Here is a 25,693-nt window from a genome sequence, read left to right as displayed (position 1 = left end):
ACCTTCAGGGTAAATATCTCACCAATTTCTAGAAACATCCTCAGCATCTCACTTGTGAACTGAATTGTCAGCTTCAAAGACTACTCATCTTATTCACTTTATAAAATAAAAATAAATTAAAAATACTCAAAAAAGGAGGGAGGGGTGGGGTACATGCACTTGTGTTGACAGATATGGGACAGAAAGAGCACTTGTCCGATAAAAGATCCCAAGTTACCTAGTCCCTGCAGTAAGTAGGCACATATAGTCCAGTGTTTGTAAGCTGCATGATGGGATTTGTAGTCCTGTGTAACCCCTTATATAATCGGGATAATTCCCATAATCAAAATAAACCTCCTGGACTGCATGTCCCGGCTGTCACATATATCTGGTGAACTTGAATGCTCTAGAGTATATATATTGTAAAAAAAAAGTTTTTTTAAAAAGACAATAAGAAAACACATGATTGCGAAACATTAAAAAAAAAAAGAAATCCATTCACGAGCTGGCACCCACTTTAAGATGGAATGTCAGGGTTGTCATTGCACCTGAAAATCAGGATGCAACGCAGGACCTGCCTTGACCCCTCTGCTCCTCTACATGAACTCGAAGAGGACTATTTCCATCTCATCAATGTCCTTCTCGCAATTGACAATGATGACAGACGAGTCCGACCTGTGTACCAAGAAGCCGGCAGTGGGTACCTGTCTGCGGGATTGGACAGAGGGCTCTGGAAAGTAAATTATCTTACAGAGAAAGAGACAACGTGATGTGCGGAACCACAAACACAGGAAGAAAGAAATGCAAAGTATCATTGCATGAGACACAAAGTTCATTAAAAGATGGTGAAGGAGTAAGGCACACCGTCAGAAGAGAACATTCGACGAAATGCAGCTCGCTCTGAAATAGGAGGCAGCAAAAGGGTGCATGTTTGATGGTAACACACACAAAAAAAATGCATCACAGACACTAATGAAGGAAACACACAAAACGCACCCACTACAGAGAGAGCAACGTTAACAAAACAAACAGAGGGTGTTACTACAACACCCTCCGTATGCTCCGCACGATCTACAAGTGGATCCCGACCGAAACAAGAAGAACAGTGACACAGGCCCTCGTCAGCAGCAGACTGGACTACGGCAACGCACTCTACGCAGGAATCCCAGCCAAACACCTACGCCGACTACACGCATCCGAAACGCCTCCGTCCCACTGATTGTCAACGTCCCCCGCCGCAGTCACATCACTCCCCACCTGAGAGACCTACACTGGCTTCCCGTCGACAAGAGGATCACCTTCAAGCTCTTCACCCACGCACACAAAGCACTCCACAAAGCCGGACCAGCCTATCTGAACAGCAGACTCCGCTTCCACTCACACACCCGCCAGCTCCGCCCGCCAGCCTCGCCCTAACTGCTGTCCCCCACATCCAACAAACGACCTCCGGCGGCAGATCCTTCTCCTACCTCGCCGCCAAAGACCTGGAACACCCTCCCTTCCCACATATGGCAGACCCAAGACCTACTCGCCTTCAGAAGACTCCTCAAGACCTGGCTCTTTGAGCAGTAGATATGGTATAAATGTGCAAAATAATCACGTGCCTAAGAATTAATTAATTAAGGCACACAGTCTACTAAAATAAAGAGAAGCAACACAAAACCGAGACCAGGTGCTTTTTGTTTATAATCTTCGAGCAGTAGCAGCACCTCCCTCTACCCTCAGCGCCTTGGGACCCTCACGGGTAAGTAGCGCGCTTTACAAGTACTCTGATTGATTGATTGATATTAACAGCTAACAAGCTGCTTGGCACTCACCTTCATGCGCCCGCGAGCGAAAGTGAAAGCAGCACGACGCGGCGGGAGAGGGGCGGAGGAGCGCTGAGAAAGCAATCAAGTGAGAGGAAAGCCAGATGGCGCCTGACCGGGCGCTGAAAGCTGGCGGTTGTGTGCGTGCACGCACGCGTAAACGCAAGCGTAGGCCAGAAAAAAGCAGCTTGTGGTAGCACTTTTTAAAGCCCCTACTAAATGTCTTGAGAATCAGCGCATGCGCTGGCTCGGGCAAGACCTAAAAATGATGGTTTAATATATTAAATAGTAATGCTTTTCAATAGGCTGTATGATAAACTACAAGTATTTTGTTCATGCTGATTGAAAAAGTAAAAATGTACCTGTTAAAAAAAGAGGACCGAGTTATTTCCCCTTAAAGTGTTAATTTTCTTTTACAAAGGAGTTCATTCCCACTGACCCTGCCGCTATAATCATCTGACCCGGTCGGAATAAGTCTGTGGGGAGGGTTGCAAATTGCAATCTCGTTTGGGAATTAGGCCATACACCATCGATTAGAAGCGACAGGCCGTAGTGCAAGGAGGGATTCACTTTGTTTGTTCAGTTTCTGCAGGTCTAGCCTTTTACAGGTGGACTGCAAAAACAGACCAAATTAAGTATCTATATGCTCGGGGAGGAGAGCAGGGCAGCCAGGAACCACTAAAATGTATTCTTGTTCCTGTCACTGAAGACAAAGCCTTTCCGGCAAGAGGATTCCGTTTTTAAGCTGCAGCTGAGTCACATGCTAGGAAGAAGGATTAGATGCGATGGGCGGGCCTCGAGGCAATGCAAGGGCCTGAAAGAATAGAGGGCGTCAGGGGGGCGATTACACTATCTCGCTGACAATAACAAAAATCGATTATGTAACAGTAAATTCGTTTATTTTCTACATAACTTATGTTTTTTTTTTCATTTAGTTGTTTGTGTGGTGACAAATGAGTGCGAGATCGCCACCTGACACAGATTGGAGGGAAAACAAACCGAAATTAAAGCTACATCCAGGGCGCATTTTTTTTTTTTTTTCGTTCATCAATAAATAGCACAAGACTGTTTTTTACTTGTTTCTCGAACACTCACAAACCGGAACGAGATGTGTTCATTATATCCAAGAGATAAATGTGCGACCCTATTGAAAAGCTATGGAATTTATTTGTCCTCATCTAGGTTTAATCGGATCCCCAAGAGATCAGAGAGAGTAAGATTTCTGGGGGAAAAATGCACGGAGAAAAAAAGGAGTGCTCAAAGGCGTTAAGTGATGTAGGCACTTAGGGCTAGATGTAGGTAAAAGGCATTTACCGATTCGTAAATACCGAATTTTACAGATTCGGTATTTACAAATCGGTAAATGCTATGTAGGTATTTTTACCGAATTATTTACCGAATCTTTAAAATTCGGTAATTACCGAATCGGTCGGTAATTGCCATTGATTCCTACGGGCCTTGAGGCCCATAGGAACCAATGGCAATTACCGAATCGGTAAATACTGATTCAGTAAAATTACCGAATTGACAAGGGGGACAGGGTGTCACTTTGACACCCTGTTGCACCCCTGATTCAGGCTTGTGTGCCATGTGACACACATACATGCCCTTAGGGCATGTCTGTGTGCCACATGGCACAGGTGTACATGCACAGATGTGCATGTACACAGGTATTCGGTATTTACCACCAAATAGTATTTGGTGGTAAATAACGAATCGGTAAGGGCCTGTGGCACTGTTTAAACTGCCACCTACATCTGTATTCACCGATTCGGTATTTTACAGAATCAGTAAATTTACTGAATCGGTAAATATACCGATTCTGTAACTATAAGGCCCCCTACATGTCAAACAGCAAATACCGGTCGGTAACGGCCGAAATCGGCCGTTACCACCGGTATTTGCCGTCCTACATCTGGCCCTAAGTTATGTAGGTCTGAGAAAAAACATTGAGAAGAAAAGCAAAGCAGCACCAAAGAGAGAAGGATGTGTGTTTAAACAGGGGGATTCTCGTGCGGGCAATAACCCATGATGGGACACAGTTGCAGAAAAATGAATCCTCCCAAGAACAAAGCTGAAATAAGAGCTGCAAATAAAGCTGGGAGGAGCTGTATCAGACTTCCACAAAGGTGACACAAGAAAAAGAAATGAGGGCGCTGTGTAAGGCGATGGACCACAATTTTTTTTACAGTTCTGAAAGCAACAACCAGATTAAGGATCATAAACTGGATTGTGATGAATCACAATGGCGACTGTCACGCTAAAAAAAGCATTGGCAAATCCAATGAGTCTCTCAGTCTTGTCATAGTTTTGAGAAAACGTAAACTGTTGGTTAAGCTTCCTGACCCTCATCAATCTAAATAAAAAAATTTAAAAAACACTGGCTAAAAGCAAACTGTTTTTGCCCTCAAATAGCGTGCATTTTCCCTCGCGCATAAGGGAACTACTTTGTGTTTGGAAGTGCTTCTTGCGACAGGGCAGAATGCAGTCGCTGGCAGTGAAGTTAGCTAATGGCCGAAGAGGCTGATAGTCTGCCCCATGCTGTAAAAGTCAGAAGAAAAATGTGAATGACAATAACAGACCAGTCGATGAATAGGGCTGGCTGAAAGCCCCTACAAGTATATTAGAAATGCAATTTGAGTAAAATCGAAAAGGCAATTTTGCCAGAGAACTAGATGTGAAAACTGCAGCTGAAAGTCATTAGACGACTATATTATTCCAAGTGTCAACGGTATTGAAGATACTGTAAATTTGCCAGAATGCTCAAAGTAGAAAAACACATGCAATAATGAGTGGCCCCTCCAAAGAATAAAGCAGGACAGCATGAAGCTCAACCTCTAAAAGGCACCTACCTTTATCAAAATTACATTCGAGGAGGTGGACACCAGACCCATATTTGATGCGCACAAAATGAGGTTGCCAAATTACATCCTTAATATTGAACTGTTTTCCATTACAACAGTAAAAGATGTTGAGTAGTAATGTGTCAAACAGGATTCAAAAAGGTCTTACAATGTTATACTTAAGGCCCTTCTCTTGGGAGCTACCTCAAATAAAGAAAAGAATATTTATGAAGTTGTACAAAGGACACAGTGGGTAACTGAAATCGTGGAAGAAGACTGACTGGGTGTTTAACTCTCTTCCCGGGAACACATAGTAACATTGGTGCCCTCACAAGTGGCAGGCCAAAAGGCCCCAATCAATTCAGGCAACTGAGTACATGAGTCATTTTGAAAAAAGGGGAACATCTGAGCTACCAGTTGAGGAAAGAGGCGGACTTTGCTGCGTAAGATGGGTGGTGATAACTAGTACAATGCCGAAGTCACTGTAGCCTGTGAGAGATGCAAGAGTGCAAACCCAATTCACTACACACTGCATGCTGCCTTGCTTCCTCTTCCACCGCTTTAATCCTTACCAGGGGTTCGAGTATTCCACACAGCCCTGACATTCACTCTGCTTGATGGTTTAAAGGCAATAATTTGGGTGAAGTGGACCCCTTATATCCCCATGCCTGGTACCACTGATACCTACGTCCCAGCCCGTTGAGTTTCCCCACTATTCCACACCTCTTACAAGTTGCTGTCACACTTTATTGCTCTTCAGTCTCACGCACTCTCACAACTTCAATCACCTTCCTGAAAAACAATGATCCCCAGTTCTGTCATAGTAAAAAGATATTATGAGCCTAACCTGAATGTTCTGAAGAATTCCAGGGGCCGAAAAGGCATAAGGGGAAATAAACTTGGAAACAGATTTCCTCATTTAAATAAAATTCAAACAATAAGTTTGGAAACAAGTGGTAGCTCGAAAGAACCACATTGGGAAAAAATGGATGACAAAGAAGACTTGCGCATAAGGTGGCAACGCATAATGTTCATATCTCTCTTGAAAGGGGTAGAATGGAGAGGAAAGCAATGCATAAAGCCAGACGTTTTTTTTTAAAAATCATAGAGGTGAAAAAAGATTCCCCTTCCTGTGTGTATTTAAGTGATGACAGCGTACACATATCAAACTAATCATTTAATTCTGCTACACTTTCAGAAATGGATAAAATGTTGTCCACAAACCAAGAAAGAGGATCTCTTCCTCTTCGACAATACACAATGGCAGAGCATTAGGCACTTGCTTCTGTATTGGTACTTTGTCATGGATTTTCTGGCAATTGCTAGAATGTCTAAGTAGTCAGAAGAAAATCTCATAAAAATATAACTGAAGGCAATTATCTTTGTTATCAAGCAGAGTGAATTTATAAAGGGGAAGAGAATTGTCCTTTTCCTTCTTGCATAAAGTGGTCTTGTGTTTTGTGGAGCCGGGTTATGTCCCACTGATGGAAGTGCAGGAGTACTATGAGTCAGATGAAGTACGAGACTGAAACCCCAAGGTTGACTGAAGCCCCTGGACACAGCTTTAGTTTCTGAAGGATCCTCAAGACTGGATTACAAAGAAATACAAGGAGAAGCCTCCTGAAGCAGCTAACCATGAAACTGTCTCCCTTGGATATTGACAAGAAGTGTTATCAGGGAAGCCCTGGAACATTAGGCTTTTTCTCATCCGCCACCTTGCCAAGGCTGTGTACAGATAGGCCCTTCTACTAAAACCATGTATACAGAAGAGAGGCAGGGCAAACAAACTTGTGCCATGACTGTTATTCGTAGACTGATATGTTCCCCTTGGACTACTTCAAACGGAGTACCGTAGTTATAATTTAATTTACATAGTTCTTAAGTGCTTCTGTCTATGATAAGAAGAGAACACCACCTTTTCTTTCACGGATGATTCTTCTTTCGGAATTTTCTTTATTTCTTTTTGCCCACTTGTCACAAATAAAACCAGAATATGGATACCGCCAATTATAATGAACGGAGGTGTCTATATGTGTGTAGTCATGGTCAACATGTTTCTTACCCTAAGTGTGTAAATCACTCTGCAATTCTCCAGGACCCATCTTGATGCACTCTCTACAAGGGTGGTTGGTTATGGAAAATGAACCAATCACTCTGATGATCTTACATTGAGGTACCTCATTAATACAAATCATGGAACCAGCCCAATTTGGGTTCAAGTCACGCCTCATCAATAGTTAGGCAGAGCAACGATCGTTACAAAAGTTAACGTCATGAGTTTTCCTGGAAAACAGGTGCCGGGAACCTACCCCTTGCTCTGCCTCCGAGTGGGCTCGCAGATTAAAATTCATTTTGGAGCACCACCTCGCCTCATTTTATTTCTCCTCACATCACCTCACATCTCCACCACTAGGCCCCTCACACACACCTCACCTATAAGGCTTGGGAAAAAGACCTCAGACAAAGTTAGGCATTGCAGCGACGGCCTGACGAGGAGCAAGCCCTATGATGAAGCATGACACCCAAATGGGTGTGCGAGGGCCACACTTACCAAATTGGGAGACACCCAGACTCCACTACTGGGTAAGGGTGTTGACCAACCTAGCCTCCTTCTTTCCCCACCCTACAGGAACTGCATACTCCTTTGGTGCGATGCTGAGGAAGACCAGGAGCCGTGCAAAACCTGTCCCACGAAGGAAGAGGACCTCAAGCATCTCACCAAAAGATGCAGGCCAAGGTGCACACAACGTGACGTGGACAAAGACTTTGGTCGCTGGAGATGGCTGGGGCCACTTGGAGCCCGAAGATCTTGGTGGAAGGAAGCCAACAAGCCTTTGCAACTGCAAGTTGACTCGGTGCACAGGGGTTCGGTTCTGGTTGCACCCACGAGGGACACTGGCCTCAAACTTGGTAGGAGGGCAGGGCAGGCCTCGAGAGCTGTGGCGAACCACCACCTGTGTTACAGGACCTTTTGGAGTCCGGAGGAGCTCAGGATCAGCAGACCGGTCAACTTAGTTGGGGTGCCTGCGAACGCAGGTACGTGACTTATTCACTTCCAAGGAGAATCCTACAGGTCTCTTTGCTTTCTACAGGCCTTGGAAGGTTCTTGTACGGTGCACAGCCACAGACTATGCAGCAGACTGGAAGGGAGATGAAGCAGAGACCAAACTAAGTCCAGCAAAGTCCAGAGTGCCCAGACGGTAAAAGAAGTGGTGTCTGATCTGAATCTTGTACCACAGCGAATCTAGGCACCAACCCACAGGTAAGCCCTTAAGTACCCTAAAGAAAGGGTTGGGACGATTCAGAGGAGGGTCTGGACAGAGGGGAGGCGATGTCCTTTGACCAGTTTCGTGCCAGGGCGGGAGTCAACGGTTCCCAGAGCTGGTTTGAACTGGACAATGCAAGGAGGCGCCAAATGTGCCCCTCATGCAGACTGAGTGGCCTGGCAAGCGCACCCAACCTGTCCCAATACACTAAATCCTGTCTGGGAAGTGGTCACCCCTCCCTGTGACAGGATGCCTATTTTTCTGCCTTCCCTGCTTGAGCTTGGCTCAGAATTAGGAGGGCAGAACTGTGTCTCTGGTCGGCAGCAACCATTTTGTGCTGTCCGGGTCTAGAAGGCAGGCACCGGGAACACAGAGCCTAATGGAGGGCTCTACCAGTGCTTGGAATCATGCTCCAACACCGTTTACGGTGTGGGGGTAGGATTCCAACATGTTTGATATCAAACATGATAGGATTCATTGCAGCCAGTTTCAAGGCGGTCATTATGTAATTACGCGGTGCCTCTATATGGTATATGGCTGCTTCACTGATAATGGACCTAGGATAATGGACTCCGTAGGTTGTAGGGGTGTCCTGCTCATGCAGGGGCACCCTGCCTTCAGGAATACAAAGGCCTGCTAGAAGGGTGACTGGTAGGTTTTAAGTGCAGTGATCCAAGATATAGGAAACCTATATATGTAGTAAGTGGTGCTAGCATTGCAGCCACCTTACACAGGCTACAATGGCAGGCCTGTAGTTCCATATTGAATGGTCGCTCATGGGTGACATAATGCATGCTTCAGCCCATGGGGACCTCTGGGGTATCAATGCCCGGGTACCTTAGTGCCATATACAAGGGACTTATAAGTGTACTCCAGTATCCAATCTGGGATACACCCAAGTACTGAGAGACTAGGGCCTTGATTAGCAGGATCCCAGTCAGACTAGTCAATAACAGGTTAGCACCAGGCAAAAAGTGGGAGTAACCATAAAAGCAGATCCTACTTTCCTACATTGTTATTATGCAGCGAGGAAGCGAGGGCCACAAAGTACCTCCCTTATGGGATGTAATCTGCCTGCCTCAGTGGTGCCACTATCACCACCAGTCCTGGGAAGCAGGGTCTCACGTTGTTGAGCACAAGTGGACCGAGTGGAGGGTTAACAGGGACGCTCTTAGTTTTGGGGGTTTCTGCCTGCTTTGAATGTACCAGATCTCATTAAACCTATGGGACTTAGTATGCAGTTAGCCATGTAGCGGCCTCATTCACATGCTCCAGGACTTCTACTGGCCTATATTGTGATTTGAGCTGTTCTTCATGGTGTTACCCAGCCCGAGAACAAGACTGAAAAGGGGGTGTTCTAAGAGACAGAAGACTGGTAGACTTAGACTGCTAATACCAGGGAAGTGCTGACTCTCCTCCATAACCACTTGGAAAGGCCCAGTCCTAACCCTCCTTGATTTACTCCCAGCAATTGTGTTAGGTACAGAGTATGCTACACCTTGCTTAGGTAAGACTTGTGAGAGAGACCTGCATGGGCTGAGATTGGCCCAACTTACCAATGCAAACACACTGATTTCCAAAGCTCTCACTTGTGCTTCCTGAATGCAAAAATGTCAAGGGTCATCACGTCCAGCAGCAGAGATTATAGCTTTGAGAATGTCTCAGTATCTGAAAGGCCTCTGATTACTGTAGTGAGAAACTACTTGGTCCTTATTAACTGCAACTATCTGGCAATGTTAGAGGAAAGATAGACGTAGAATCCACAATTTTCACCCTTAGAGAGGTTTCTAATAAGTTACATGCAGTAGGACAAAGGGATCCTTCAGTACCGTCCTGACTGTCAGCGAGTAAGGTACTCCATTGGGACTGAATGCTCTGCCTTTCATTCTTCCTCCATGAGATGAAATCAAACCTCTGCTCTAGGACATGGCCACAGTTGCTCTACATAAGTGACGGACTTTTTTTTATTACAGACAATTTTGCCATGAAGGAACACACACAATAGTGAATCAAGGACAAATGCCCCAGACAGGACAGAGTACATTTGGTCTGGTTAGGTGCTGTTACTCACTTGTACAAAACTAGAAATAGCTTGATTCAAAGTTGCAAATTAATCTGCAGAAGCTAAAGTATGAAAGAAAAAGAGAAAAAAGCAGAATACAAAATGAAAATACTTCTGGGATTAACCCTGCAGTACATTTCCAGACCGTAACAAACAAAACAAATAATAGAGGCAAGTGGAAATGTTATACATCGATCTGGGAAATTGAACGTAGTGCCGGGTTGCATGCGTATGTCTATATGTGGTACAAAGCTCTGAAGAACAGCTCTGAGAAGCAGTCTTTGGCCTCACAGGAGAATAAACATGGGTTGGAGCAGAAGAGCTCAGACAGAGGATTACTCAAGACTGCAGAGAATAGTAATCACAGAACATTCAGTTATCTAAATTGAGATAAATATGTGTTTCTTTCTATATCATGAGTCATTACCAACTGGCAGGACATGTTCAAAGTTCAGATGGAAGTTAGGCTCCTTATTTTCATAGATCTGCTCCTGGGCATAGATAGAGAGCATCTAGTTTCTGTGTCGCGGCAAGGAAGTAAACATCTGGAACATTTATTATGCAGTGCCACTCCCCAGTGACGACAGGATTTGCATCTTGCTCACAATACTGAAGTTAATTGTCAATGGGGAAAAAGGTTGAAAATATTAATGCCCAAGATTTGTGGAGGCTACCTTTCCTCCTATTAGCTGTGAACAAGTGTGAACCATACAAAGGGCTACTTGGAGGACCAGTCTCTGGAAGGACCTCCAACTCAAGCAGTAGATTATTTAAAATGTATCACAGTATTAGAGATGAGGGAACTGAGCAAAGCGGACGAAACCCAGATATCAACAGTAATGAGCCTTCATGCTTAGAGAACAGCAAGACTGTTCCTGCATTGTAATTGGGTGGTTTTGATAATGAAATGGGAACAGTAACTTATATTTTATGGAGCAGGTGCAATTACACATAGGTTACTAATATTTTTTAATATTATAAAGCAAGCCAGGCTGGAATGATGGTAGGAAAAGTAATGACAATAATAAAGTGCTTAGCTCATACAGTTCTGATCAGGTTTGTCAAGAAATGCAGAGATTTAGAAAGAATTGCATGAAATAGATTGCTGTTGTATCCATCTCCCCATTTTACAAATTGAATCATTTTATCTCTCAAATATCATAATAAAGGCCATACATCTTCATCGTTAATTCCGTAGTTACGGAGGATTAATCTATGCATACTGTGTTGAAAATAACCTGTTCTCTCTTTCCTGCTACTGACCTCTACCTACATTGATGCGCAAATTAATCCCACAAGAGAATTAAGGGTACCAGCCTCCAGACATTGGACTTGCAAGGGTGAGGCTAGGTCACTATGTTCAAAGGCGAAGACACTGCTTCCTTAAGACAGATAAACTACTGCATTACATTACAAAAACACAGGGGAGATTCTTATACTTCACATTGTTAATTGCGGAAGCAGTGGTTAGCTACAAGGTAAAATGGAAATGTTAACACTGGTAACAGATGACTTTTTGGAATAATGTCAATATTGATCAGTTAAATTCGGTCTGTATTTTGTCAGTTACTGATTTTAACTAATTGCCTATTCTTCCACATAGCTTCTGTTCATTAGACAATCTTCTATATTTTCTCATAACACTATTACCTATAATTAATTATTAAGTTATTTAATTTTAATGTCTGGATGGAAGACACGCTGTGTTTGAATTTAACACCTGTACTGTGTTGCATGTTTATAATCTAATACACATTTCAAACTTCTAGAGAAGCTAGCCCTGAAACTGCATTTCGTGTGCTATGTACGTGATGTTGAGGACCCAAGTACAGCAGGCACAGTTGTAGAGCAACCCATGAAACACTGTGAAATAAAGGAACCATATTCTTGGAATTTGGTAACCTTTGGCATTTTACACAAGAATAAGGCTGAAAGGCACAAGTAAATCTGTAACTGAGAAATTAGAACAAACACCAATTAAGCAATCTCTACACTCAGGTGTTCATAAGGGTAACTGCAAATTGTCTGTCAGCCTTACAGTAGGAAATGGGAGCAACTGGGGAAGGGTGTGGGCCGCCCAAGTCTTCCTTCCTTGTGCATAATACTTCAAATCCCTTTCATGCTAGGAGGACAACAATTTATGTCTAAAGAAGAAGGATATAGAAAAAATACCAATCCTAGTTTTAATGTAAGTAAAAATAAAATCACTAAATATGTATGGCATGATCATGTATGTTTACACAGGATGTTTCTTTGTTCAATTTGAATTAAGTATGCAAGGGTCTAATTTGTAAAGGAGCAAAACACAACATCTTTTCCTGGATTTTGCCTAGGATCTCCACAGGGGTCTGAATCAGTCGATGTGCTTCAGCTCGTTGTGCTTCAGTAAATGGAGAAATCCTTTCAACCGTGTTCAGCCCACAATGACGCAAAGCAGGAATATTGGACTTTTAAATAGGAATAATGATTTAGGGCCAGATGTAAGTCACCAAATACTGGTCGGTAACGGCTGATTTCGGACATCACCGACCGGTATATGGTGATTGAGATGTAGGGGGCCTAAATTTTACAGAATCAGTAAATTTACCGAATCGGTAAATCTATATGTAGGTGGCACTGCAAACAGTGCCACAGGCCCCTAAGAATTCGTTATTTACCATGTAATACTATTGCATCGTAAATAACAAATTCCTGTGTACATGCACATCTGTGCATGTACACCTGTGCCATGTCGCACACAGACGTGCCCTAAGGGCATGTATGTGTGTCACATGACTGACAAGCCTGAATCAGGGGTGCAACAGGGTGTCAAAGTGACACCCTGTCCCCATGTCAATTGGGTAATTTTACCGAATCGGTATTTACCGATTCGGTAATTGCCATTGATTCCTATGGGCCTTGAGGCCCATAGGAATCAATGGCAATTACCGAATCGGTAAATACCGATTTGGTAATTACCGAATCATTCTGATTCGGTAAAAATTACCGAATAATTACCTACATCTTATTTACCGAATCTAAAATACCGAATCGGTAAAATTCAGTAATTTAGAGTCGGTAAATAAGATTTACCTACATCTGGCCCTTAATTCAAGGTGAACCATTAAATTGCGCTGCTGGTACATGTGCAACTTCTGAAAGCCTATGGACAGCAAATGCTATTTGGTCTTCTTGTGGGTGGCCTGTCTATAGGCTTAATACATTAGTACAATTCTGTTAACTATAACACATAACATTGTACTATATTCAATATGAGGTTTCCATATGTTAATTCATAGGAAGGCCCAAGATGCGCAACTACCTTTTAAACCAAGGTGTGGTGAACATTTTTCCTAACAAGACGCAAGAAGACATGCATCCTCCAAGTACATCATAGAGGACCCGCCATCATTTGTAGTGATCGATGAAGAGAAAGCAGGGTAGAGAATACAAAAACCCATTTGCAAACCCGGATATGCTACTTGCCTGATATGAAACTGGGTTTAATTTGCGATGCAACATCTGTACTAAATGGTCACAGCATAAATCGTATGAGCCGCCTTATGATTATTAATCATCCCATGTGAATGACTGCAAATGCAGGCATGATGGCCTGGCTTGGACAGCAGACTACCATTTTAGCATTTCTTTCCTCAAACGATAAACACTTCCTTTTTTTAACACACTGGTGTTACTTTATAAATATGTTTCGAGTTTGGGAACACAACCACTGCCTGTTCCCTTCAAGGCTTACTACCATGATCCCCAAAAGGACAGCTTTCCCTTTCCAAATCAGATACCACCCCCTTTGAGGTGATTTTGTCTAATCAATGTTTTGCGATTGCAAAGGAGTGATACAATTTTGTCTTTAAGCAGTGGAACTGCCTGATCAAAGTAACGAGGCTACAAATTCAGAAATTACCTCAAGATCCTGGTCTTATGCCACACCTTTTCTATCTAATAAACTGGATTTTAAAGTGGTTTGCCAACTAGATCAGTAAATTATGTTATACGCTATATATATGCCATTAGAATTGTCATTAATGCTACTACAGATCCATCTTATAGTTCCATTTGCCCTCATGACACTAAAGTGATTAGCGTATGTGGGTGGCATTTAAACAATAATGATAAATACATTAAACTGACAAATATGTACTCTCTAAAAATGAAAACTCCCTGGATTATACGTCCAACTGTATTGCTCAGAGCAAAGAAAAACACATTGGTGATATTAACAGCAGAGAATAACAATAAGCACTCACCTATTTGCTTTTCACGCTCCACTCTTCGTTCCTTTGCTAATCGTTGTCGGTCATCAACCTTTAGGACTGGTTGAAGCTCTAAAAGAATGACAAAGTAAGGTTCATAACTATATGACTAGCAACAAACAGCCAACTCTGTGTGAATGAAGGTCTACATGCCTTCTGTACAGAAGGAAAGGAGGAGTTGCATATTGGTATTGCGAAGAGGAGTTTGATGGGTAGAAGGTGAAATTAATGTTGCAGGTTCTATCGTAAATTAGGAATGAATATAGCCTCCGCAGCCTTATTATTTCAATCAACCTTTATACATATCCTTAAACTGAAAACTTTTAAAATCCTTAAATAAGGCAAGTATTATTTTTTCATGTTTGCTGCACATAACTGAAATATAACTGAACACATATTATAACATCTGAAGATCCAGGAATCCAATCTAATCCAAATTCTCCTATTATGGAAGAATGATGTAAGAAGCATCTGGAATGTTTTTAAATATTTGCTTGAGTAACTTTCCCACTTTACTAAAGACATGCAAATTCCACATTTACAAACATAATGGCAGTTTTATCACTCAGATAGCAAAAAAACACTAGCAAGCTTCTGTGGGGATACCATTTATTGGAAGGCGGATTTATAATAGTTACAGTGTGAGGCTGTATGAAGTAATAATTTTCCTACCCAGAGTGATAGTTGGTGTCTTGGTCAGGAAACACACTGCTAAAACTATAGGGTTTTTTCCATTGTTGATAATATAAATGAGATTCCAGGTCTTTTAAAAATGGCAGCAGTGTTTTGGCCACCTTTCTTTAGAGGAACGTTCAGCTGGCACCTGGAAAAATTATACAGTTTCAAGACACTCACACAGGCTAAATTTGTGTACAAGGATTCGAATTGTATGTACATAATTGGTGGATAGCTTCCAATTCTGTCATCTATCTAGACTTATATTTGCCAGTTTGAGTATTTTAAGCTGAACTTTCTTTTTGGTAATTCTAGTCACCGAACTTTTAACAGCAATGTTATGACTAGATTTAGCCACTAACTTCTACATTCATAGTAGGCAGCACCTCTGATGGTTACAGGTAAAAAAGTACACAATAACCTATTTTCTCACTCCGGTTTAGTGCAACCTGAAAAATGCATAGTTTCATGTGGGTAGAGAAGAAAACAAGTTGCTTACCTGGAACTGCAGTTCTCAGGAATTGGAATCTTTCACAGATTCACTAGCTTGAATCATTGCCCGTCATCGAGATGGGAGTCTCCGGTACCATAGAAATGTAATGTCACAATAGACATAGAACATAGAGGGCTTAGGCCTTTCGGTTTAAGAACATATCCTAGTCAATATTTTAAAAAGCATTAAACTTAAGAGTCAAGCAATCCGGTCACGCCATCCTGTAGAACCTTCCTGAGAGAAGCTCCAGTTCCTCATATTTTCCCAGCACCCATGCATGCATATACGTAGTACTGTACGGAGAGGAATAAAGATGAGCTTCCCAGGGGAGGTGGGTGGGTCGCGTATGTATCTAGGAACAATTTCAATACTAGAGAACTACAGTTGCAGGTCGGTAACTTATTTTCTTACTCCAGTATTGGAACTTTCATAGATTCATATACTTGAATCAGAGTAGAGAGCAGTAACAAGCACATTTTGTACAGATACAACTCATCATCTAGTGCAAAGGACAATACATATAAACATATAAGCAATAAGCAAAATGCACATAAGAATTAAGCGGTTGGGTGTAAGAAAGCAATGGCTCACCTTTATTGAAAAAGATGCCTTAGAAACGCTTGTCCCATTGCTGTATCTCTGAGGGCTTCTGAATCCAAGCAGTAATGTTGCATGAAGGAGTGGGCACTCCTCCAAGTTGCTACTCTGCAGGTATCTGGCAATGACACACCAGCAAACAATGCCGTGGACATGGCACTTGTGGAATGAGCACGCACCTTTAAATTCAAACGCCGACAAGCCTTCTGATGACAGGATAGAATGACCTTAAATATCCATCTAGAGATGCTCTGTTTTGTTAGAGGGAAACCCTTTCTTGGTGGGCTGTAGGCTACAAAGAGTTGGTTGAATTTGTGAATACGCTTAGTTCTTTCCAAATAAAACTATTAGTATCTTTTGTTACCCAGCGAATGTAGTACTTGATGAGCTGATGCATGAAGAATTGGAAACAATTACTTCAGAATCACAGGCTAATTAAGAAGGAAGTCCGATAGGACTTTAGTAATAAACGTAGGGTTTGTGCGTAGAATAACCCTTTTGTTCCTGAACTGGAAGAAGGGCTCCTAGATTGTGAAAGCCTGAATTTCGCTAACTTTTTTTGCTGAGGTGCGAGCGAGGAGGAGAGCTTCTTTCCAGGAGAGAAATTTAATTTCTGCTTTATGCATAGGCTTGAAAGGATATTTAATTAACAGTGCAAGTACTGTGTTGAGCTGCCAAAGCAGCGGAGGAGGCCTCACCGGTGGAAATGTTATGAGTAATCCTTTGATGAATTTCTCAACGAGCCTCACAGGCAATAGGAATGGTGTGTTGGGGATTTCCTAAAGCGAGAAATGTCTGCGTGATGTACTTTAATGGAGGCATTAGCCAAGCTCGATTGAGCAAGGTGTAGAAGGTAAGGTAAAATCTCTTCAAGTGAAGAGGAGATGGAATGTACATTAGCTCTCTGGCACCATATGCACAACATTTTCCACTTCAAGCAGTATGTTTTGTTTGTGTTGTCCGCCCTTGCTCTAGCTAGTATGTCCCTGCAATCCAAAGGATTGTTCTGATTTCCAAATTTGTGGTACTCAGAAGCAAGGCTGGTAACCAAAGAGACTTGGGTCTGGATGAAGAACTTGTCCCTGGCTCATCATCAGAAGCAATAGGATCAGTTTATGTCAAATGTGAAGCTGCACTGAAAGGAAGAGAAACTCTCTGAACCAGTGCTGGCAAGGCCCTTCTAGGGCTGTGAGTGTTATCTAGCAGGACTCAGCCTTGATCTTCCTGGCGACTTTTGGGAGGAGAGGAATTGGAGGAAAGATGTATGCAATAAAAAATGCAGACCACCATGACCTTGGTTGAGGATGCCAGGTTGCGAAGAACTGGCCTTCTGTGTTGTGGAGGGACACAAAGAGGTCCAGATTTGGTTTGCCCCACTGCAGGAAGACTTGGTCCAGCATCTTTTGATCCAGTTCCCACTCATGGCAAGATGTTTTTAGCTTGCTCAAGGTGCCTGCTATGGCGTTCTGGTTCCTAGGTATGGTTTCTGCAGTGTTTTTTTTTATGGATGGAACATTTCCTGATTAGCTGAGGTTCCTGGACAGCAGGCGAAATATGGTGCCACTGTGCTTGTTTACTTAGAGCATGGTGGTTGCATTGTCTGTTAGTATGAGCACTGGGGACTACAGAATCCTGGGAAGCAAGGCTTGTAGGCAAGATGTACTAACTGCCCTTAACTCGAGTAGATTGATGTGAAGGCCACAACGGGAATGTGGCCATTTGCTGCTGACCTGGAGATGCTGGTGGTACACTCTCCACCTCTCTAGGGAAACATTTGTTGTAATCACGAACAGTGATGTTTGAGTTCGGAACGGCAGGCCGACTGACAGATTTACATGTTGTGTTCATCAGGTGAGCGATTTGACGATAGGTAGAATTACCTGTATGATGTCATCTAAAGTTCCTGTGGCCTGAGCCCATTGACTGTCCAGAGTTTCTTGATACGGATGCATGCGCAGATGACAGTATGGGATTAGATGAATGAAGGAAGACTACATACTCAGGAGAGATTTGTGGGGCGACCGGAAAGTGACATTTGTTTGTACTAGTCTTGCTAAAGTCATCAGCTTCCATTGTCTCTCCGTTGTGGAGTATGCTCAGTTTAGCGTTGTGCCCAGCATGGTTCCTAGGAACGTTATCCGCTGCGAAGGTTGAAGGACTGAATTGTCCGGATTCAGAATAAGAGCCTAGCTCGTTGAATAGGTGTATGTAAGCCATGGAGGATGCTTTTACAGTCTGGTCAGAAGGAACCATGACCAACCAGTTGTCTAGGTTCGGGAAAACCTGGTGTTTTTGTTGTCTGAGGAAGGATGCCACAGGTATTAGGCATTTTATAAAAATGCAGGGGGCATACTTGAGACCGGACGGTAACACCTGGAACTGAAAGTGGCTGCCGGCTACTGTGAACCTAAGACATTTCCTGTGTTTTAGATGGATGGGGACATGGAAATATGCAACTTGAAGGAATGACATGTAACTCTCTCTATTGAGGAGTTGCCATATAGCTTGCAATGTAACTGATGGAGCAAGGTTTTACATGTATAGTGACTTGCTTGTACTCAACCCTCTCGTAATAACATTAATGTACTAATTAACATGTTTTTGTCTTATTAATATTGCATTACACGACATAATAGGTATCTAGGGGAAGCTTGTGCTTTACTAACAATAACCCGCTTGCACTAAAATGGCTGCTGCTACGCAGGATTTTCTACTGTGCATGCGTCTGTTATGCCCACGTGATATGCTTGGAGAGAAAACTTCTGCTTCTGCGCAATAGAACTAAGATGGCCATTATGTGTCCTAACGTGCAAGAAGCTTGCACCGCTGCCTTGCTAAACTGTCAGTTTCGCATAATCTCTAACGCAATAGTATAAAATAAAAGAATGGGAGTAGAGTACAAAGAAGTGGTATACAGTGTATTCATTTATTCTGTGTCTCTAAAACTGTTCTTTTCTATTTTTACATGATAAACTGAATGGGCCTAAATGCTTTGCTGAACTCCATCTTTGGAGAAACTGTGACTGCGCGACAAGTCCTGAAGTTACAGAAGCTGTAGCCTTGAATCATGGCCAAGACAGACTTGGAAGGCGGAAAAGAATGAACTTCTTGCCTTGACAGAGGAAGCTGAATTGATAAAATTGTTTAATTAAATAAAACATTTGATACATTTCATTACCGGGAGGAATAAAAAAAGAACATGGATTGATAAAGGTATGAGAGGAGATGTCATGAATACATGATTGACAAGTTGCCTCTAGAAAAGTATGGTGTGATGGCTACTCCTCGTTCTTGTCCAATAAAATTGTGGGATTCACACATTTGCAACATTTGGGGGTGGTACACTGACCTGAAAAATAGTATAACTAGGGTAAGCTTAGCTAGCTAGATTGTCCGACTTGTCCGAATAGCTGACCTGTCACTGACCCAACGCACTCAATAGGTGATTGAGAGCAGAGTTGCTGGTGGAGCACTCTGTCAGAAGATTTGATAATCCAATCGGGGTTTTTGGGAAGGAGATCGATGACCCAATCGGGGTTAGACTGTTAGCTGCAGAGAGGGTTTTCAACGCTGGCGTTTTGCACTTTAACTCTGGTGCGAGTCTTAACCTGTGGTGGTCCTGTCCTGATCCAAATTGGTCCGTATCCTGTCCTCATTCTGATTCTGGCTTGCACCTGTTCTTTTCTGCTGGCACCTGTACTTTGGGATCTAATTTCTTTGTCTCAGCCTATGATCAGGGTTGGTCATCACACCGGAATAGGTAACTATTAAGTGTGGGTTTGTCATTGTACTGTTTTCATTTTTCTCCTACCCACCCTCTGTTCAAGTGTTTAATGACAATTTCTCTCCAAGTTATTGCAAATGTTTGTTTTTAAATCAGCATTAGTCTAAAACATAATAAGAAATGAATTTGAGTTTCATGTTTTTAAGTCTTTCAAAGATTTACTTAGATAAAGATTTTAAAACCTTTCCGAGTTTGTGGTTATTTATGAAATGCTAAATGTTATTAATGCTATCCATTTCCTTTTACTCCCTTGATCCCTTAGGACTTTAGATATCGGTGACTTGGACTGGAAGGATAAATGGTATAAAAATCCAAATATTAAAAACCCAATTGAATAGAGTGTGTAGGTTTACCTTTTTAATATATACATAGATATATGGACCCAGGTGAGTATATTGAGCAGGTGAGCCCACACTCTATCAGTTATTTTGGGAGCAGAGTAGTGGTTAGGGATTAGTGTAGATCGATAGTATATATTGATTATTGATTGATTTTTAGTTATTGATTTTATTGATTTTATGCATTAACCAAAACTGTTCCTATCTGTTTTATGTTTTTTCTGGAAACCCTGGGGGCAGAATAGTAGATGGTAAATGGAAGCCATTCTGTAGTGAGGTCACTTGTTCGAGGTAGTAAGTGAATGGTTAGGTAAATCCCGAAGCACTATTTTAGGGATTTTTCTGAATAAATGTGTGAATAATTGATAGCAAAGAGTTCGCTAGTAAAACTTTGATGTGATATCACCTAGAAAGGGTCACACTGGGGGAGTAGCAGGTTCTTCTGAGCTTGAGTGACAGCAAAGGGGTCCATTGATGAAACTTTGGCCTTACGTAACCTAGATAGGGTAAGCCAGAGGGAGTAACAGGTTCTCTGATGCTTGTATGAAAGGTAGACGGAAGGGATCTACTTGTAGTGTGTGAAGAGTAAACGGAAGGGAGTTACTCGCAGTGAATACAAATCATTCTTTTCTTTCGAAATAGTTACTCTGACATAGTGGCGAATGTTTTTGTGTTGTTAATTAATAAAAATGAGCATTTAAAGTAAATCGAAATAAACTCTCGTATTACCTTGCAAAGGAGGGAGTCAGTTGCGGAGTTGCCCTTCACTCAGAGCTGCGCTGGTATTGGTTGATACAGCGGGTGTGTAGTTGAGGTAATTTTGTAAAGGAGGGGTGAGCCCAGGAGGGTGAGAATTCAGTCTCATGGAAAAGACGCGCAACCATGGGTTGAACTTGTTTCATCACAAAGTAAAGCAGCATAAAATATATGTGGCATTTAGATCCAGGATTTATAGGAAATCGACCAGATGGAAAATATCTAGGTTTTGCTAAAGAAAGGAAGACCTTATATCATGTACGGAGATAAAAGAAAAATGTCATTTGCCAAGAAAGTTAAAAATGTCTTTAAAAGGGATAAGTCAATAAAAACCAGAGAAGGGATTATTATTCCACCACCGAACACGCCTGCATCATACATGATGGTCAAAAGGGGCTACCATACTTGTATATGGTTAGAAAACTGGATAGAATATACAAAAGCTGAATCTGTGCATGCATATTATGAATGTCTTTTACTGGTTTTTAAACAGTATAGTGGTTTGGAGAATATTGACACCAAAGATATGACAAATGTTATCTATCGGTTTGTGTCTGGGCTAAGACCAGAAATTTTGCATTGGATTAAAGATAATACAATTTGTTGGCAGGCCAAACCTGTAGATGAAATACTCAAATATGCAAAATATTGTGAATATGAATTGGACAACAAACGAAAGAATTTGGAAGAAAAAGTAATGTGGGCACAGGTAAAATTAGTAGAACAACAAGAACAACAATTGAAAAATATGCAGACTCAAGGAGATGGAAATGGTAATAAACCTAGAGCTAAATTTAATCGAGAAGAGGCTAAGAAAAAATGTCCTTGTCATGGGTGCGGCAAGTTGGGCATTGGAAGAACGAGTGTGAGGCTGTGCTAAATAATAATAATAATTTGAATCCACAGACGCAGTATGAGGTATCGAAAAAGCAGCAAAAACAGGTAATACAAAATCAGTTACCATTAGCGTCTATGCCAAACCCTGGGAGTCAACCAGCATAAAGTGTACATACCACAAGCTGGGAAGGAAGTGGTAAAAGGGACACAGTGACACCCCAATTTCATTTGAGTGATTCTTACTTTGATGAAGACAGTTTCTGATAGTGCCTGAGGGGGAGAGGGGGAGGATTGCATACTTGGCGCATCCTTGCAGGCAGACCAGTCAGGTCCATACATTGAGGGAAAGGTTGAAGGAAATGATGTTACTTTCCTGTTGGATACTGGCGCTACCCGTTCTACTGTGAGAACCGAAGACGTTCCAAACCTACCCCTCTCGGGAGAAGTGATCCAAGTAGTGGGCATTTCTAATAAACAAATTAGTACCCCAGTTACAGAACCAATAGAAGTCAAAATAGACAATTTTACAGAAATGCATACATTTGTTGTATGTAACTCTAGTCCTGTAAACCTGTTAGGTAGGGACTTGCTGTGCAAAATGAATTGCACTATCTTTTGTATACCAACTGGTGTTGAAATTCAAACCACAGATGAAGACGGAATTTATAAAATCATGTTAGCAAAACAAGACACAACTGAAAAACCAAAGTTTACCATTGAAGACTTGCCAAAAGAATTACAGAATACGGTAGATCCTATAGTATGGGATTTCACAGGAAAAGATGTAGGAATAATGGCAAACGTTGACCTAGTAAAAGTGACAGTAAAGGAAGGCGCAGTTTATCCAAATATTCGTCAGAATAAAATGAGCCCTGAAATAAAAGCAGGAGTTGCATTAGAAATAAAACGTCTGGTTGAAGCAGGAATTTTACAGGAAATAATGAGCAGTCCATGTAATTCACCCATAATTGGCATCAAGAAACCAAGCGGAAAATACAGGGTCATACAGGACCTCCGCAAAATAAATAAAATTGTTGTCCCATGTTGTCCAGTTGTACCAAATCCTGCTGTGATTCTGTGTCAAATACCATGAGCAGCACGTTGGTTCACTGTAATCGATCTCTGTCACACATTTTTCTCGATACCACTGCACCCAGACAGTAAGTATCGTTTTTTCTTTAAAATTCGATGATCATATCTACGTTTGGAATCACGTCCCTCAGGGGTACACAGAAAGTCCATCGATCTTTAATCAGATCTTTAAAAAAATTCTTGAATCTCTAGTATTGCTGGGACAGTCAGATTTGGTGCAGTATATAGATGACCTATTAGTGGCATCTAAGAATCGAAAAGACTGCGTTACTGATACAATTGGTTTGCTGAATCACTTAGGTAAAGGTGGACACAAAGTATCACCTGAGAAATTGCAGTATTGTACCACATCAGTGAAATATTAGGGGCACCAAATATTGAGATGTGTCAGAAGGGTTACCTCTGAAACAATCAGAATAATTTTAAACATGAATCTACCTCAAACACAGAAAGAAATCGGAATGTTTCTTGGAGTTGTAGGTTACTGCAAGCAATGGATTGTGGGATTTGCAGTCCTAGCGAAACCATTATTACAAATGACAAGCAAAAGAGCAAAAGACCCAGTAGAATGGGATGATGAAAGCATGTCATCTTTTCTAAAATTACGAGATTGTTTGTGTTCAGCTCCAGCATTAGGGATGCCTGACTATACAAAAGATTTTGCATTATTTTGCGATACACAAGACAATTGTGCACTTTCAGGTTTGACTCAGACTCATGGTCTGATGAGACGCCCTGTTGCATATTTTTCCTCTACTCTGGATCCAGTGGCAGCAGCATTGCCAGGATGTCTGCATGCAGTAGCAGCAACTTGTACGAGTCTTGAGCAAAGTTAGTCTATTATCATGGGACATCCAGTAACGGTGTATGTTCCACATGCAGTTGTGATTTTATTGACAAGGACAAAAACTCAGTACCTAACACCTAGTCGGCTGACTAAGTATGAACGAATTCTTATAGGTACAGAGAATGTGACAATTGCTAGATGTAATATTCTGAACCCAGCAACATTGTTACCTGAATCACAATTTGCAGAAGTCAAAATATTGTACTAAACCACAACCAGACATAAGAGAAGAGCCACTAATAAATTCAGAACATGAGCTATTTGTAGATGGTTCATGTATGCAACATGACGAAGGAGGTTTGAGTGCTACTTATGCAGTTTGCATTTTATGGGGCCCAGTTGAAGCATCATATTTACCTGGAGTTAAATCTGATCAGGTAGCAGAATTAATTGCGTTGACAAAAGCTTGTAAATTTGGGAAAAATCTGAAATTGACTATTTTTACTGATAGCCAATATAGCTATGGAGTTGTGCATGATTTTGGCCAACTCTGGATACAAAGAGAGTTTCTGACTTCATCAGGTACTCAGATTAAAAATGGAAATTTTGTGAAAGATTTACTAAAAGCAATTCAATTACCAGAAAAAGTAGCTGTGGTCAAGTGTGCTGCTCACAATCTGGCAATGACAAAGTGACAGCAGGTAATCGATATGCTGACCAACTAGCTCAATATTGTGCCAAAAATGAAAAGGCAATAAACACGAAAATTGAACCAAAGAAAAACAGCTGCCAACTTATGTTGCTTGAGGGAGTGAAAACGTGGGAAGAAGTGAAAGATTTGCAATATGATGCAGACCAGGAAGAAAAGGAAGAATGGGCGAAAATAGGATGTCAGAGAAGGGCTGGAGATGGTGTCATTGTTTACCTTGATGGGAGGCCTGTGTTGCCAACCTGTATGCTTGCTCCTATGGCTAGGATGTATCATGGTGATTCTCATCTAGGGCAAGATGTTATGATTAGATTATTCAGACAACAGGAGGCAAGATGGCGTCTGAGTGCGGTGGCAAAAGCACGGCTCCGTGTTCCCGGGTCCCTGTATCTGTCTATATAGATATGATTTGGATATCTAGAAACTGATTACGCGCTGAGCACTGAGCGAAATGTTGTGTACCTTGTGCTCCCGGCAGTGTGGTTAACCTTGTTGCTGTATCGCTGCTTTCACTGATCATCCCTGGAGTCTGATACATGCGGGCTCGGACTTGGGCAGAAAAGACTTGTCACAAGCATGCGGCTGAGATTTTTTTGTTGCTTCTTACGGGCTGGATGCTTCCCATTGCTTGCATTGTTTCTGGAAACTGGGCAGCTCAGCGATGTTCGGGTGATTTCTCTACAGCGGCTGCTGCTGCTACCGCTACCGCTGCAGCTCCGAGGGAGGTTCACGCCCTCGAGTCTGACGGCTTGACGTTCCATGGCCCAGCCAACCCTCTTCTCCCGAGCCACGCTATTATGTTTCTAGTGACAACGCCAAAGAGCCGCGGGAGCCGGCCGACAGCCAAGTCAACCTGTTCAACCTGGTCAGCCCCGTTCAGGATTGAGATCCGAATTGCTTGCAGGGGTACGTGGACAAGGATAAGGATATCTAAGAGACGTCGTGCTGAACTACAACTACAAAGAAGGGCTGACCGTGACCTGGTCTACCCTCTCACTGCAGCCTCAGGAACAGAGCGAGAACGAGCACAAGTAAGAATGGGAGGGCACGGGGGGGGGACTACGAGTTAACCCTCAGTCAAACAGAGGCATCAAAGACGTTCATTAAATCAAGTGAAAGTACACAGATTATACCGAGACGACCAGCGACACGGGGGTCCAAAAATAAGGAAGATAAAGATATGGACAGTAAGCAATCTAGTGATAAGATGGAATTGATAGCAAAAAAGGCAAAAAGACTACAACCAATAAAAAACCTGAAATCAGCTGCAAAAATTAGCGGGCGAATAACTGACACACAGCCATGGATATCTAATATTTTTAGCCCACTGATCAGAGATGGAGGTGACCTGGAAAGAGATGGGGGGGTCGGGCAAAAATTTAAATAGTACAACCAAAATACCTGGGCCACAAGGACT

General features: G+C 42.2%; 1 protein-coding gene across 3 annotated transcripts in view; it reads right to left on the bottom strand.

The window, feature by feature from the left end:
• Positions 1–25,693, bottom strand: part of LOC147667170 (ensconsin-like) — a 652,025-nt gene that overhangs the window by 356,733 nt on the left and 269,599 nt on the right. For all 3 annotated transcript variants that reach the window (XM_086948874.1, XM_086948875.1, XM_086948876.1), the window contains exon 4: positions 14,203–14,280. The gene's annotated coding sequence lies outside the window, so the exon portion shown is untranslated. The remainder of the gene's footprint in view (positions 1–14,202; positions 14,281–25,693) is intronic.

This window comes from Lissotriton vulgaris, unplaced genomic scaffold, assembly GCF_964263255.1.
Source record: "Lissotriton vulgaris unplaced genomic scaffold, aLisVul1.2 SCAFFOLD_1069, whole genome shotgun sequence".
NCBI lineage: Eukaryota > Metazoa > Chordata > Amphibia > Caudata > Salamandridae > Lissotriton > Lissotriton vulgaris.
This window is presented reverse-complemented; position numbering and strand designations above follow the sequence as displayed.